General features: G+C 37.6%; 1 protein-coding gene across 2 annotated transcripts in view; it reads left to right on the plus strand.

Moving 5' to 3' along the window:
- antxr2a (ANTXR cell adhesion molecule 2a) overlaps positions 1 to 16810 on the plus strand; it is an 87705-nt gene that overhangs the window by 68368 nt on the left and 2527 nt on the right. The window lies entirely within an intron of this gene.

The raw sequence follows: 16810 nt of genomic DNA on the forward strand, positions 1-16810 counted from the left end.
TCATTTAGTCTCACTAACAGACTGCGTATGAACAAAACCTGCAGATGTTTATTCATGTTATTTTTCTGCATCGTTTTGTCATTTTACAGTCACACTGCAAAAACAGGAATTCTTACCAAGTATTCTTGTCTAGTTTCTAGTGGAAATATGTTAGTTTTGTCTTATTTAAAGGAGTATTAACGTACAAGTAACTTTTCAGCAAGATACAGGAGCAACACCAAAAGCACTTTGTAAGATTGTGTTTTGTTTTGTTTATATTTCTGCTTTCTTTGTAATGAAATCAGCTGGGAAATGAGCCGTCATTACAGTGTTTGGTTAACTGCACATCACAGATGCGCTGTTAGGATTTTTCACAGTATTCTTTCAGCTTCTTGTAGATCCAGTTGTGAGAACACAGCTTACTCTAAAAAAAATTTAAAAATGAAAAAAAACTGAATCTCTGGAAATCCTTAAAGGAGCTCTTTTGATGAGATTGCACAAGAATTTAAATGTACAAAAAGCAAAAGCTGGTCAAAACAACCAAAATAAGACATTTTCCTTACATCATGGAGATTTGATTGAAAGCTCCTTGGAGCAGAACGTGTTAACCTCTGAAAGGTCTTAAATTATATGCTGTTTCTTCCCGAACCGTCATGGACAGAATCCTGTGAAATATGTTGGATGTACACTTGGAAAAGGCGGAAGGCGACGCAATCTTTGTTTCTCACTTTTTTCCAGAGTTGATGGAAACCAAACAAAGACGTGTAATAAATATGACTTGCAGATTTCCAATTTCCATCCAGCAAATACTTTAGTCCATTGTCCTGGACTAATGGCAGGACAATGGACAAATCGCCTAAAAAACAGTTTTTACCCGATGGCAAGCATGGCACTAAATTCAAAGGCATAAGAACTTCTGCTCTTGACACCACTTGACACCTCCAGGCGCTGCAACCATCTTCTGATGTCTAAGTTTATTTCTCATTTTGTACTATTTATTTCTTTATCTTTGTATATTATGTATATACACATAACCTGCATCTTAACTCGAGTCGAGCAAATCTCCATCTCGTTGTAATCTGTTGATGACAAATAAATCTTATCTTATGATGTACTATTTAATGTAAGACTTTAATGATATATTTAGCTATTCTTCGTGGTATTTTGAAAATGGGGAGTGTAGCTTGCTGAGGGAAATTTTTTAAAACATTACTGGAGGTGTATGAATATATTTGTGCCCTTACGAATTTGAAAAACATTACAAATTTGAAAATCCCCACAGTTTTTAAAAATTGTATCATTATACCAAACTGAGAAAAGATCAGTTCAGGTAACTGATTAAAATCCTTTACAACAGGGGGGTCGACACCTTTTGCCAAAACAGTCAACTCAAAAGTTTATCATTTTTAAAAACTAAAATCACCAAAAATGTGTTAAGTATGAACAAATTTAACTAACCAAATAGAGTAATCAGATTTTTTTTTGTAAGAACGGAGTGTGAATCCAAAACGTCAAATGTTTGCATCCAGTTTGCTTATTATTTTGAGCTAAAATGAAGACAACTGAAAAAAATAATTTAGGATTCAGGTCAGTCTTTTCTTGAATGCACTTGCTGTATTTAGCCAAGTCTTAATACATTAATTAAAAGCAGAGTTGGGTACACCGGGCTGTATTTTAGAGTATAATTTAATAAGTAGATTTGGTCCCATTCACCATAAAAAATAGAAGGAAACCAGAGCGCTTGGAAATTATGGATCATTTTGTGTTACATATAACATTTTGTTAGTATATTTTAATTCAAAAGTCATAGTTTTGTCCTAATTCATTTAATTCAGTTTTGAATTTTGGTCAGGGACGGCAAATGGCCCCCAAACTTCACTTTAAACACCCTTCATTTAAAGGAAGACATGTATATATATATATATATAATATAAACTTCTGCAGTTTAGGTTAAAATGTAAACATTTAAAATCTCCACAGGAAAGAGGAAGCGCAAAAAACAATGTCAATACAAACATATTTGGATATAAACCTTTTCTTACACATTTTATCATTAATGTGAACAATTTCCTTTCTTCAATACGATCTGCATCCTTTTGCCAGGTCCTTTTTTGCTGGTCTTGTCATCATATTTGGTTTTGGTTCATGTGTCCTGCCTGGTGAGTTTGTGTGGGCTGCCTAAATCCCAGTTGTCATCCTCTCCCACTGTGTGTGTTTTTGCTCACATCTTCGGCGCTCAGGTCGCATTAACCCACTTCTCACAGTTCATAAACAAAAGGATGGAAAAGCTCCCGGGCTCCTTCACGCCGTCCTGAAGTTCCCAGCGCCACTGACCGACCGGCGCTTTATTTACCGCTCATATTAACATGCAGCATGATAAGCATATTTTCCTCAGCGCGATGCTTTATCAGGATGCTTTATCACCCAACGCAGATTCCTCCCTGTTAGTTTACAACCTCGTAAATAACTTTTCTTCCAGATGAGATTTAACGCCCAAGTTTCTGCTGCAAAATCAGATTCGACTTTCAACAAGAAGACACATTTTGGTTGTGAAATATTCCCCCCGGAATGCTAAATCACGCCTTTGCTTAATAAGCAGGAACAAATTCATAAGATGCAACGCGACAGCCGAGTTACAAGTGAAAATTATGAACTGGGTCCTAACAGAGTTTGGTTTGAAACATTTAAAGATTTCCTCTCAGAAATCACCTGTTAAACTTATATATTTTCACTGTGTGGCAGCGCTGAATGATAATTATCTGAAAATATCCCAAATCACCAGGAACTTCTCCCTCTGAAAGGACCGACTATGACGACGCAGCTACAGATGTTCCGTCTCTGACAAAAGAGGAAATAACCCCCAAATTATCAGAGAAACTAATAATAAACTAATTCATCAAGCCAGACCGCAATTATCTCCTTTGTGTCTGTGATTAGACCCGATTTCCCATTAATGCTTTTGTTTTACCTTTGCTGTAATTGTAGTTAATCATGTCAATGGCGGAGAAGCGTTGCATGGTTTTGGCAGCGTCATTATCTGCAAATCTGCATCTTTAATTTGTTGATTCCCTCTTTAGCGGGGAGAAGTGGGGATGTGATCTCCAGCTCCATGATTACGTCTGAAGGAGTCTAGAATCCGACTGAGACGGGAAACTCTTCCTTTTCTGCTGCTGGGAATCTAAAGAGTGAATGAAACACAACTTTTTGTTGCTGTTGGGTTTTTTTTTAGACCAGCCTCACCTTTGAACCCTGGAACAGGCACAATGCCAAATCCATTTCCCCCTGCATTAGCCTCATCATGGATTTTAATACGTGGCACCCTGTAGGAAGGGATCCGCCCATACCCAACCCAAACACCGCGCCCCGTCTTGACAGCTCACTCCAATTACTGGCCCTCCTTGTCGCATGGCCTGCGCCTCTGCTCAGAGCAGATCGCATGTGACCCCGTCCAGCATGCCGCTGGTGGAAAGGGGGGAAATGAGGGAACCATGCAGGAGGGTTGAAACCAGCATTTCCCAAAAACTCAGGCCAATCAGAGACACTTATTCTAAAAATCTCTAGAAAATTCTTGTTCAGAGTGTCTTAAACTCATGTATCTAAAAGTAAGGCCTTTAAATTTCTTAAATTCATTGAAAAACAATAGGTTTGATTTAAATATTTTCATCATAGTCTAAATTTTTTTTGTGGCAGGACTATTTAATCTCATATTTTATGTAGGTTTTCTTTTTTCTTGCGTGACTTTACTGTTATACAAAACTTTTAGTTGCATTCAGACATCTTTACTGCGTTCTGTGGCAGTTGCAGGTACTGGTAACTAGCTAGCTTTACCCTTGTTAACTAGCTAGCAATTAAAACTACTTGGCTAGAAACTAAAAGGCTAGCAGGCTTTATCCTTTACCCAAACTTTAGCCCTGGTAACTAGTTAGCAAGCTAACGACGGTAAAGCTAGCTGTTTTTTTTTTACATCCATCAAGTCCAAACTTATTGCCAGTTGGCTGGACGATGTTAATCTTAGCCTTTGGCTCACTTCTGTTGTCAACTCATATAATTTATTTATTTATGATTTTCTTTGGTATGTTTCTGTCATGATACAGGTTTTAAATTTGATTCATAATGGTCTTAAAAAGTCTTACATTTGAGTTGGTGAAACCTGCAGAAACACTGCTGCTATTAAAGGGTCAAAAATAGAATCTGTGTTTAATAAAAAATGGCAGAGATTCAAAGTAGCTGTCACCTTCACCCAAATGGATTAAATTGATTAATTGTAAGTTATTTTCAACTGACTGTGTGTGTAAAACAGAAATTTGTTGCTTTGCGTCCCATTTTGCCTGATAGATGCTGTTTCAATTATAAGCAGCTTTGTTTACTTAGAGCATGTAAAACCATGATGTTTAAGCAACGGCGGGCTTTGGTTCCATCTGCATAAATGAGAGGAACAGAGGCTGAGCACACGATGCATTAAAAAGCTGCTTGTTGATGGCGCCGTGGCCTGCAGACACGATGTGAGCTTATGTTTCTGGTGCAGTTCTGAGTGTTTGTGGCATCTCTGCCGGCCGCTCTGGGAGGACGTTTGTGCCGAGGACACGTAATTTAAAAGTACAGATGAGCCCACCGGCTCTCTGCGGACGCTGATACTCTGTGGCATCCAGAAGGGAAATTAACAAATGGCCTCTTGTTTATTTTTGGTTCATGTTCAGAGTTCTTGCTCCGAAGTGTTGCACATGTTGTCTGAGCTGTTCCACCGCAGAGCTGAGCTTCTGGGACATAAAACAGCTGCGTGTCCGCTGCAGAGCTGCCTTTCTTTTCTTGTTGTTTTCTCCCTTTGATTTTGATGCTGCTGCAATTTATTTTAAAAGATCTTCATTTCTTGTTATAAGTGTATTGTTTTCAGATATAAGAAGTCATAAATACATCCAGGTTTTTCAGATTTGGTTTGCAATTATAGGGAGTGACAAAAGTAATTTAGTTTTTGTGTTGTAGTTCTGGTAAGAGAACTACAAGACCCATGATGCAGTGCTGCAAAAAGCACTTTACTAGGGCTGTGGGTGTAAAAATAGAGGAGTCACATTCCAGTATTTAATAAATCTTTAGCAAAGGTATAAAGCATAAACCTTCCTGTTTTATTTGAAAACAGAAGATAAATTGGTTTTTAAATTACTTGTTGAGATCCCACAGCTAAATTAAGACAACAGTTCTAAAATTTAACAAATGTCAATTTACTTCTGTTTTTTGGCCTCTAGGCCCTTCTAGATCAGAGTCATAACGCTAGCTTGTGTTTCTTAAGCTGCCAAATAAGAAAAAGACGGTATGATTATAAGGAACTTAGTCTGAGATGTTCTAGATACCAACAAAAGATGTATGATGCATTTACCATCATAGTGACTCAGAAGTGAACTCCAGTATTTTGTTATTACATGAATTATGAAAGATACGGTGATAAACTCCAACCTGATTAATATTTTTACATCAAAAGAGCATAATGTTTGAATTAATTTAAGAAAATGTGATTCTGAAACATGTCTGCACACAGGTGTAGTTAGTAGTCTTCCATCTACAAGGTTTGAATTCGTCATTGGTATCTACTCGAGATGGCTAAGGCTACTGCTAACTAGCTGCTAATATACCCTTGGTAGCTAGCTAACTAGCTTTTTGAAACTATTGTGGGTAAATACGACTTTGTCGGCAGTCGGCTGGATGAATTTTGTACGTTTCTGTGGAGATATAGGTCTTAAGTTTTATAATGATCTTAAAAATTTCTTTAAAAGTCTTGAATTTGAGTTTTTAAAACCTGTGTGAGTCCAGAATACCAGCTGAGATGTTCAGTAGGACTCCAGTTTGAGAATTGCACTACAAAAATGCAATATCTGACCCAGTAATTTTGGTTTAGATTCTAGTGCAAATATCTTAGTAAACTTGAACTAAGACAAAACTAAATTAAAAGTCACTTTTCAGCAAGATATAGGAGCTTGTTTTAAGTGAATAATTTCTTAATATTTTTTAATGAAAAACCATTAGTTGAACTGGCAGATTGTTTCACTTACCACACCACATGTAAAATCTGTGAAATAATCTGTCAAAAGAACAAGCACTATTACAAAATTATTTACTTAAAACAAGCACCTATATGTTGTGGAAAAGTAACTTTTAAGTTAGTTTTGCCTTATTTGAAGTGTATTAAGATATTTACACTAGAAATTAAATCAAAAATACTTGGTAAGGTTTTGAATTTTTGCAGTTTAGAAGTAAACATCCACATTTATGTGGATTTTGGACAATTTTGTTGAGAATCCTGAACTTCATTATAGCATTTTGGGAAGATGTGTTGCATTTCAAGTCATCTCTACTGAATCTAGGTGTTGTCAGGATGCCATTTATTTCTGGATCTTTTGCATTAGATTCCAGATTAGGTTTACTGGGGTTTAAAAGTGTCACTCTGCAGTTTTCCCGTTCCAATCTGCCCACCTATCTGCTTTTCTGCTCAGGTTCTATCAGCATTTACATTTTTAGAAACCACGCAAAAGTCTGGAGAGGAAGTATTTAAACTTTTATTAAAAGAACCACGGCTGTGAGCTGTGACTAGTTCTTCCTACAAGCATCTGTTTGATGCTACATGCTCTTAAAAATAAAAGAAAAAATGAAAAAGGGGGCTTTTATGAATGCATGACACAATGGACGTTAAAACCTGCAGCGTGTGAGGAAACGTTGGTAGGGGTTTCGGGTTTCACGGGTCGTAAAATGTGCTGGCTCTCAGCAGGGGAAGGTGCACTTTCTAAACTGGCTCTGCTGCTGATGGAGTTGGTCGATTAGCTGGAAAGCCAGTAGTCTGAGTGGAGTGGGGCGACTCGGGCAACGCGAGAACAATCCCTCCTCTGTCTGATCCTGTTGGCAACTCTCCACGCTCGTCCTCCCACGGTCTCCCTCGCTTATGATTATTTTATCATTTTAAATTCTTCATGCCGCATCGCCGTGGCACCGGCCCCGCTCGAGCAGAGCGGCGCGTTGGCCATACAGTACATTCACACTACAGCTATTTGGACGGCGCTCTGGTGTGGCTCTGTCCCGGTCCCTCGGTTGGATTCTGCTCGTCCATTAGTGCCATCTGTGCCTTCATGCGCCGTCTGTGAGGGACCCGTTGACGCCAAAACGATTGGCATTTCTCTGGAACAACCAGAGGGACGGTGCCCAGAGCTTTTAGCTGCCAATGATGTGCACTTACTCTGACAAAACCAGAGGGTGGTGTTGGTGGTGGTGAGGGGGTGTGAGGAAGCAAACAGGAGGCTTGAGCAGAAAACAGCTGCAGCTTCAGTCCTGCTGCTTCCATGTTTAAGCTTCAGGAGATGCCACTTATCCCTGCATCAACAGACAGAGGAGGCACGGTTAAAAAGCTCTTTCATCATTTACATTCAGGACGTTTAGCCGGATTTATTCTGCTTAAGGGATATCTGCTTGAGTGAAAAGGTAAAACAGTCAAACTCTGTCTTCAGCCAGCTTGTCCTCGTCATCATGAGACTAAACCCGATTTTCTTCACGCAGAAACAGAGCAGAGCATGCAGCCTACAGAGGAGCATACAGTCAAACTCATTTTAATTTGGGGCCACATCAAAAATCATGAATAATTATTATTAACACACAGTTGAAAATGACACCCTTCTCTGCATTCAGTTTGCACTTCTTAAAACTAAAGGGGCAGTATTATGTAATAGGGTCATTTTATAACACAATCAAGTAACTGTCAAAAGAAATTTGACATCATAATTTAATGGATTGAAATTGGGCCTCTGTCTCTTTAAAATCTCCTGCTCTTTCTGAAACTCCGCCTTCAGGAATTCATCATAACATGGCTTCTCTATTAACCCTTTAGCAAAATTTTTATCAATGTTGCATTGAGAGGTAGCTCCTATAATGAGCTCAGCAGATGTTTGCTAATTGCTGCTGGCTAGTCTATAGGAGCTGCGGGAGAGGGCTGCTCTACAATGCAGAAGCTTGGAAACTGCAGCTCTGAGGAGGAGCTGCATCTCAAAGGCGGGGCTTGGTCCTCCCAGGCGTTTTGCACAGCTGAATGGTTGCCATGGAGATTAAGGAATCTCTCAAACATGAAAAAATCCAGGCAACATTTCACATATGTTTTTGATGAAGGAATAACATTATAATCTGATGAAAAGCTAAAAAATATATATATTTTGTGATTAGTAAACTAATCTGCCAGTGGAACTTGTACTTTTTCATCAATATCAAGGACATATTTAAGTTTTGTTAGTTAGTTTTGTCTTATTTCAAGAGTACTAAGATATTTGTATTAGAAACTAGACCAAAAGGACTTTTTGAAGAGTTATTTAGCAAATATAAGAGAGACACCACACCAACGATAACACCCAGTACTTTCTTCTTTTTTTTTTTTTTGATAAATTGCACACAATACAAATTGCATTCACACAAATGATTGTTGTTTGATATATTGTGCAGCTTTTTGTTCTGCAGGAGGAAAAACTATGACTAGGATTCATCTCTGAAGGTTTCTGACAGAAAGTCTCGGATTCAAAGTAATTAAACCTGCAACACAAGAAAATGTTTCCAAATTTTTACATTTACTAAAATATCTTAAGTGCACTCCCTAGAAAGCCTGCAATTATCACACCCTCTTCTGACCCCTAACTACACATTTAGAAGATGCTAACCCTTGTTTCAGAGCAGTGCAATTAATCTGTGGTCGTATATTATTAGTAGAAAAATTGTCTTTCATCAGTCAGATGATAAATCAACAAATTAAACTAAATGCTTTGTGTGTAATTCGGATCAAATGCCTGCAGCCAGATCTCTAAACCCATCAGAAACCAAGACAGAGGAAGCTCTGAATCCTCGTTTCTTTATGAAGCGTGCGACTTCTGCTTTACAACTGAAGTGAACAGATCCTGAAAGTAACTTATTTTCCAGCATTTTCCATGATTTCTGCTAATACTAACAGTTGTGTGGAGAGGCTTTTTTTTTCTCCCACCGCTACACCTTATGTGCTTGTATAATCTTTATTCATCTCTTTACAATCCGTAGAAATGTCTGAGTTGTCAGCGAGCATCATGTATTTGGCCGAGTCTCAGGTGGCTCTGATTTCCCAGCAGGCCAGATGGCAGCGCTGTGTGGGCAGTGAGTGTGTGTGTGGGTGTGTGTGTGTGTGTGTGCGTGGACGCGGGGCTGCGAGATGAGGGCCAGTAGCCTTGTGGAGGGAGAATTGCTCACACTCTGGCTCTCTCCTCTGTTCCCCGTGCAGCTGTGCTTCTCCCTCCAACTTGAACTTTTAATGTGTTCAATATGTGGCCAAGGACTCGGAGTAAAACAGAACACATGTCCGGTGGCTGAGACTCGGCAGGCGGGGGGGGGCGCCGAGGCGACAGCAACACTGCGTACACTTGTTTTTTTTAATTAACTTGTCAAAGTCTGGTGCCTCCATCAGACTGAGATGAACACTTGGCACTTTTCTGACTGATGATTTCACTTCCGGTGCCTTTTGATAACGCCTTTGAATTTTACCTGGAGTCGCTGTAACCCTGAGAAGTAGAGATTTTAAGTCAGGAACGTTTTGAGACCAGGAGCTACTTTTTCTCTCACCAGCCTGGTGAGAGCTAAACTGCAAAAACACAAAATATTACCAAGTTATTTTTGGTCTAGTTTCTAATGTAAATATCTTATTGCAATTGAAATAAGACTAAACTAATTTGTGAGTAACTTTTTAGCAAGATATAGGAACTTTTTATAGTCTATAATTCCTTAATATTTTTGAAAAAGTACTAGTTCCAATTGCAGATTATTTCACTTATGATAACTGAAAAATGTCCTCTTATAATTGGAACTAGTACTTTTTTATCAATATTTTTTAGGAAATGTATGCATTTTTAAAGATGTAAAGATTTGGACAACATTGACTGTGTTGCAGATTCAATTCTTTTGAATCTGATCATTTCTGCAGGATACAAAGACACTACAGTCTGTCAGAGTCCCTCAGGAATGGAACCTAGTCAAAGTTTCTCGACCTGCAGAATGAAAAGCTGCACAATACATTGAACAACAATCATCAGTGAAGACTGCAACTTGGATTGTGTGCAATTTATCAATCACAAAGCACTGGATGTTGTAGATAGGGTGTCTATTTCATATTTGTCAAGTTGCAGAAACACAAAATTGTACAAAATATTTTGGTCTAGTTTCTAGTGCAAATATCTTAGTACCCTTGAAAGAAGACAAAACTAAAAAACAAGTAACTTTCAGCAAGATATAAGAGCTTGTTTTAAGTCAACAGTTCCTCAACATTGATGAGGCAGATTATTTCATTTATAACAAGAATTTTTTCCTATGTTATACATGAAATAATCTACCAGTGGAACTATTACTTTTTTACCAATTTTAGGGAATTCTTTCCCTTAAACAAACTCCTATTTCTGTTTCAGTGACTGCCGTGCATCACCACATACAACCCTGACATTTTAGTTACTCCATTGTTTTTTTGTTGTTTTTTATCGCATGAATAAAGATGTTTTTAGACGTGCTGCTGAAACATTTTAAAAAGATCTCTTTGGTTGAGCTTTATTTCCATATAAGTCAAAATCTAAAACCCTCACAACTGTTGCAAACATACAGTAGATATCATTTATTTTTTACTCTTAAAAGAAACTTGTGTGACTGATTAGCCCACAAAACCTAAATCCTCTTAAATCCATTTATTCTTATGTTCAAGAACAAGCAGAGCAGCAGAAAACACACAGAGTTGACATACTAATTAACTGTGTGTTGATATCTTTATCCACTTTAAATTAGCTGTTTATTTCACTTACCAGAAAAACAGATAAGAGTTAGAAAAACTAGTGAGGAGTTGTGCAGGCGCCCTGTTGCTGTTGGATCAAGTAAAACCTAGATTAACGAAGATACTGTATGGGCTGCGAAGCTCCAATGTGCGAGTGGAAAAAAAAGTCTCTGTTCTGGTAATAAAGTCTTTCAAAGCCCGAAAGCTTATCACTGCAAAATAAGCATCTTGCAACTGGATTACAACTCTCAGGCTTGCAAGTGTTTTCACACTCCAGTCCAGATGGGAGCTTCGTTCTGTAACCTAAATAGAAGCTTCTTTCCTCCATCTTTTGTCTTTGATATCGTAAATGTGACACACTATACAGTCGATTAATTCGCCCAGCCAGTACAAATATTTGGAGAGGGGCTAATACTCCATCAGCTGTGTTTATTTCCTTGTATTTGTATCCCAAAAAAAAAATAATTTGTGAAGGAGACTCATTTCAAACTTGTTCTGAGCAAACAGACACAAAATGCAGATTTGTTGAGTGCGTAGAGAATTAATGCAATCTGATTTATTCATTAATTGGTGAAAGAGACCCAAGAAGAATCAATGTATTATGAGTTGGACAGTTTAAACTCTACGAGTTTTAGAGTCAGACATTCTAGGATGTCTGATTTTAGAAGAGAATTAGTTTAGATATTGAATTTAAGAAATAGATTCAGGTGGAAAATAATTATTCAGATCTTTGTTATTTTTACACGTCAAAACTGAAAACTTGCAGTTTGGTGAAAGCCAGAGTTCCTCTGAAGAGTTTCTATGATATATAATGCAAAACAATAAGGAATAAACCATGTAAAGCACTATAAAATAACAAAAATAAATAGAAGCATCAGTAACAGTGCCTAAAAAAATTAATTGGTAGACAAAGAAGTGCAGTAGGGACTTATGGTTTTAAAAACAAGTTAAAGAATATTAAAATGACAATAAAACAAGAGTAATATTCTCCCTTTTTCTGTCTACTTGTTCAAATTAATGGTTCTTACCTGTTGCAGACAGATTTTATATTTCAGCTCGAGTTTACAGAAAAGTGAACAAATCTTCCAGCTAGCTGACAGCTACTCATAACTCCTCTGTTTCAGCTCATTTTAGACATTTAAAACTAAAATACAGAATATTTGGTGTACACCTTTTTGAAAGAAATATACATTTTTTCTCAGTTTTCTCAGCTGCACATCCTCTACTGGCGTTCTGTTACTCTAAGCTACGTTTCCGGCTCATCAGTCAATTGATACCTCAATCACTTTAAATTTGTTTAGCAACACCTTCTGTAAACTGAAAGTGTTGAAATAAAGATAAACTAGAACAGAAATTAGCTCAATCACCTTCATGCTTTAGTCTGGTCTTTGGTACCTTTACACTTATTATTTAGCCAAACTGGACTGGATGATGTGCTGAGAAAATAAATACATTTTCTCATTAACTTAAAATCAATCCAGACTGAATGCTAAGACAGCAGGTAGTCTGCAGGAATGTTCTCCTGCTTTTTGCAGCAGTTAATTGATGAGTTGCAGCTCTGTGGTTAAGTTGTAAATGATGCAGAAACTACAAATCAAACCAACATGATAAAAGTCTTTCTGTTCATGCATTGATTTGATTCTTAAAATACAGTAAAAACCAAACACTGGTAAAAGCTTTTAAGATTTTTAATAACACATCTTTATACTTTTTAAAGCTAATGTTAAAAGCAGAAATACAAATGACTGCAATGAGTTTATGTCCCATTTTATCCATCTACTTCTAAAAACTGGATAACTTTTACTAACTTTGTAACTTTGGTAAACTCTTAGAGCAAAAGTGCCAAACTACAGCCGCCATGATGTTTCATGTTGCCCTCTACACCAGTGGTTCTCAAATGGGGGTACGCGTACCCCTGGGGGTACGTGGAGGTACTGCAGGGGGTACGTGAAGCTTTTCAAAATATCTTTAAAAAATCAGTAGGCTCCTCATAATAAGTCTTGGGGAAAAATTATTTTGTAAAAAGTTTGATAAAATATAAATGTGTGTTCATGCACTGAATTTTATATTCAGTATTTAGTTTCAATATCCTAAAACGGACCCCCCCACCAAGTTAGTTTGACCCATGGACCCACGGCACTCGTCAACGACCTGTCGTTATCATGATTACACTGTAACTATGGAGACGTGGCTAAAGCGTAGCAGCAATGCTGCTGAAAGTACAGATAAAGTGAAAAAGAAGGCAAAACCAGAGCCGACGAAGTACATAATGTACATGGAAAAGTATGTTTTAATGGGATTTACGTCCACGATCTCTGTACCTCTTTTTTATTCCAAAAATGTTTTGCCCGTGTCAGGGGGTACTTGACTAAAAATATATTTTTAAGGGGGTACATCACTGAAAAAAGTTTGAGAACCACTGCTCTAGACTGTAGAGTTGTTTGCTTAAATAATATTTTATTAAGAAAATCAAAGCAGTTTTTATCCATATCCTACCAAACTACATCTATGTATAAAGATGTTTCATATTATTTGATTTTAAGAAGTACTTATCAACTGCAGAGACGGATAATTATTAATATTTTAACAACAGTTTGTTAATGGAATGGAATGAAAATGAGTTTCACACTTCTGTTGTAGAAAATGGTTTAGGGAATAAAATATTTTTTTTTTCCATAGTCTATAGATTTTTCCATACTGATCCAGACTTGAAAACCAGGCCAGCGTGGCTGGATGTTTTACTTAAAGAAATAACTCAGTACGTCAAACGTTTTCAAGCTTTGTGGAGGTAAAGTCAATCATTGTCTCTATTGATACACTTCAAGTGTAACTTCAACTGTGACAGGTTTTTTTATTTCAGTTTCTAAGATATTTTTTGGTCGATTAAACTGGCCTATTTTTTAATTAGTGAGAATTTTATTTAGAAATTTTATGACATTTAAGTTCAGGTCATCATATTTCTAATCAAAAAATAGTAATAAAGAGTAATTTTTGTTGCATTTCTTAATAAATAATTAACAAAAAGCATTTCCCTTCATGCTTGTACACTGCAAAAACACAAAGTCTTACCAAGTATTTTTAGTCAAGTTTCTAGTGCAAATATCATAGTGCACTTGAAATAAGACTAAACTAATTTACAAGTAACTTTTCAGCAAAATATATAAGCTTATATCAATAATTTCTGTATTTAATTTTAAAAAGTAAAAGTTCCACTTTTTTTCCAGTAATGAGACATTTTTTCAGTTTTTAAGTGGAAAAAAAAATCAACCAATAAAACTAGTACTTTTTCCATCTGAATACAAGAACTATTGACTTGTAACAAGCTTACTTATCTTTTTGAAAAGTTACTTTTAAGTTATTTTCATCTTGTTTCAAGTGTACTAGGATATTTGCAGTATAAACTGGATAAATATTCTTGGTATAACATCTCATCTGAAGGTTTAATCCTATATGTAAGTAAAGAGAGAAGGTTCCTACTTTTTTATTCAAAACACTCTGTGCTTTGTTCACAGTGATCTGCTTTGGTTGCCATGTTGGGCCGCTCTTGTAAAATAAGAATAGATGCAGCTTTCGATATATTTCCATTAGCTCCAACAGGAAGCCAGTGGAGTGTCTGTAATGAACCTTATTAATCACAGCCCTCATTTGGAAAAGTCTCTGTGACCCCCACCCTCTCGCCGTCTTGTCCCTCCACCTGACTCATCCACCCGTCACGCTCCCCTCCGTCCGTCTGATGAGATTCCTCTGATGCTTCACGCTGACATATTCAGACTATTGTTCCACCGCTCTGGGCGGCACAGGTGGGCCTCCATCTTCTCCAGCATGGTCCCCGCTACAGAGCGCTGCTCCCTGCCAAGCCAAACCCCCGTTTGTCCTCTGAACAGGGAAGCTGGAATAGGTTTGACCGTATTGCGGCGCACCTGCTTCACCCGCTCAGCAGATACCCCTGCACCCCGCCCCGCGCTGTTAAACCCGTAAAATCCACTGAACTTAGCGGCTCTGATGGCCGCAGCCAAAACAGCATCTGATGTGCCTTATTTGTTGACTGTGTGAGATTAGTTGCAGAGGGTACACGTCGAGGGGCTTACCATGCAGAGATGGAGCGGCGCCCCCCACATCTCCTCCATCAAACACCCACCAGCCTTGCCAAATAATGAGAAATGGAAGACGCTCCAGCTCGTTTGAAGCCCCTCGTCGCAGTCGGTCCGCGCACATTTGGCTCCCGGGCCGGATTGTGGAGCAGAAACCTTCAGGAAGCCCACCGTCCGATCCGGGACAGGAACGCGATTACGAGACGTTTCTATCTGCAACAATCTGCTTTTGTTTTCCGTTCAGACAACGAAGCAGGTGTGTACACATCAGAGGAGCGACTGAGTGCCAGATCAAACTTTTTCAGTCACTGCAATCACAATTAAGATCGACTCTTTTCTATTCTTTGTCTTCCTCTGTGTTTTTATGGCAGATGGTCCTGCAGAATCAAGTTCCTGCTAAAACGGGAACGTCAAACTCATTTTTATTTCAGGTCACATCAAGATCATTAATGTCCTCAAAGGGTCTGGTTGTGGCAGAATGCAGCGATCAACAAACCCATTAACACTGAAAAAACACAAAATCTTACCAGCACAGACATCTTAGTACACTTGAAATAAGACAAATCTAACTTATGTTACTTTTCAGCAAGATATACGAGATTGTTTTAAGTCAATAATACTTGAATAGGGATTAAAAAGTTCTGGTTCCACTGGCAGCATTTTTCACTTATAACGAGACATTTTTCCATCTTATAAATGGAAAAAAATCTGCCAGTTTATCTGGAAGTTTTCTATTTAATGTTAAGGAATTATTGCTTTAAAACAAGCCCCTATATCTCACTGAAAAGTGACTTGCAAGTTAGTTTTATCTCAAGTGCACTAATATATTTGCACTAGAAACAAGAACAACTAGAAACTAGTTTTTGCAACAAACTGTTAAATTTTCTCTGAGTTCTATTTTAAAGATGTAACAATTTTTAACATCTTTTCTTATTGTTGCCGTTTTTGATTAGTTTAATCAAAAACTAATTTGATTTGAGAGATAAAATAATACTTAAGCACTCAACTGTTGTCTTAAAGTTCAGTTAGTTCAACATACACACTCATGGCGGGCCGGGTTTGGCCCCCGGGCCGGGTTTGGCCCCCGGGCCGGGTTTGGCCCCCGGGCCTCAAGAACGAAACTGGCTGTTTAAGGAAGTTGAATATGTGAGACAACAATCTCTGTCTGATTTCTTCACAGGTTCAAATGTAATTATACAATGCAAACATGTCTGGTTAACAGAGGAGGCAGAAATATCCAAGAACCCATCTGACTGAAGATCCAGAAAAAGTGTTTAGTTCACACAAACCTAAGAATCATATTTCTAATATTTCATGTGAAAAATGGGGCCTGGATTGTTGTGCAGGATATTTTTTTCTTCTGAAGTCATGCAAAGCTGCCTCTATATTACTGATACTAAAAACATAAAACAACTTTATTCTGCTGTTTTTGATTTGTTAGATCCCACAAATTTCTGACTTGTTCAGTTATCAGCCCATTTTATTAGAAAGAAACAATTCAAATTGACCCAAACCTTCAGGAAAAGTCAAATTAGAGCTCATTCCTGGATTCCAGCTTTAGTATTTAATCTGGCAGGCCTGTTAAAGGTCATGCTGACCTTCATCTGGTCTAAATGTCCATCCCAGTTTGGATCCAGGAAGGTTCATGGTCAGATTTCACCTGGATGTTGGTCAAATTCATGCTTTTTCTATCTCACTTCAACTGAATTATTTTTCTTTCAGTTGTCACCTGAAGAAATTTTTACAAAGCAATTCATACCCAGTTATATAAACCTGGTTTAAATCTAATACAGTTTCAGCTCCCAAACTCAAATTTTGTACATTTTTTACTGATTTTTGGATGTTTTTAACGTTTTTCACAGTGCATGTACATTAAATTATTTTATTGTATGTTCCAAACACTATAATAATCACCAAGCTTTGCACAAATCAAAACCTGCGACTCTGCTAA

The sequence above is a fragment of the Xiphophorus couchianus genome, chromosome 12 (assembly GCF_001444195.1).
Source record: "Xiphophorus couchianus chromosome 12, X_couchianus-1.0, whole genome shotgun sequence".
NCBI classification, from domain to species: Eukaryota; Metazoa; Chordata; class Actinopteri; order Cyprinodontiformes; family Poeciliidae; genus Xiphophorus; species Xiphophorus couchianus.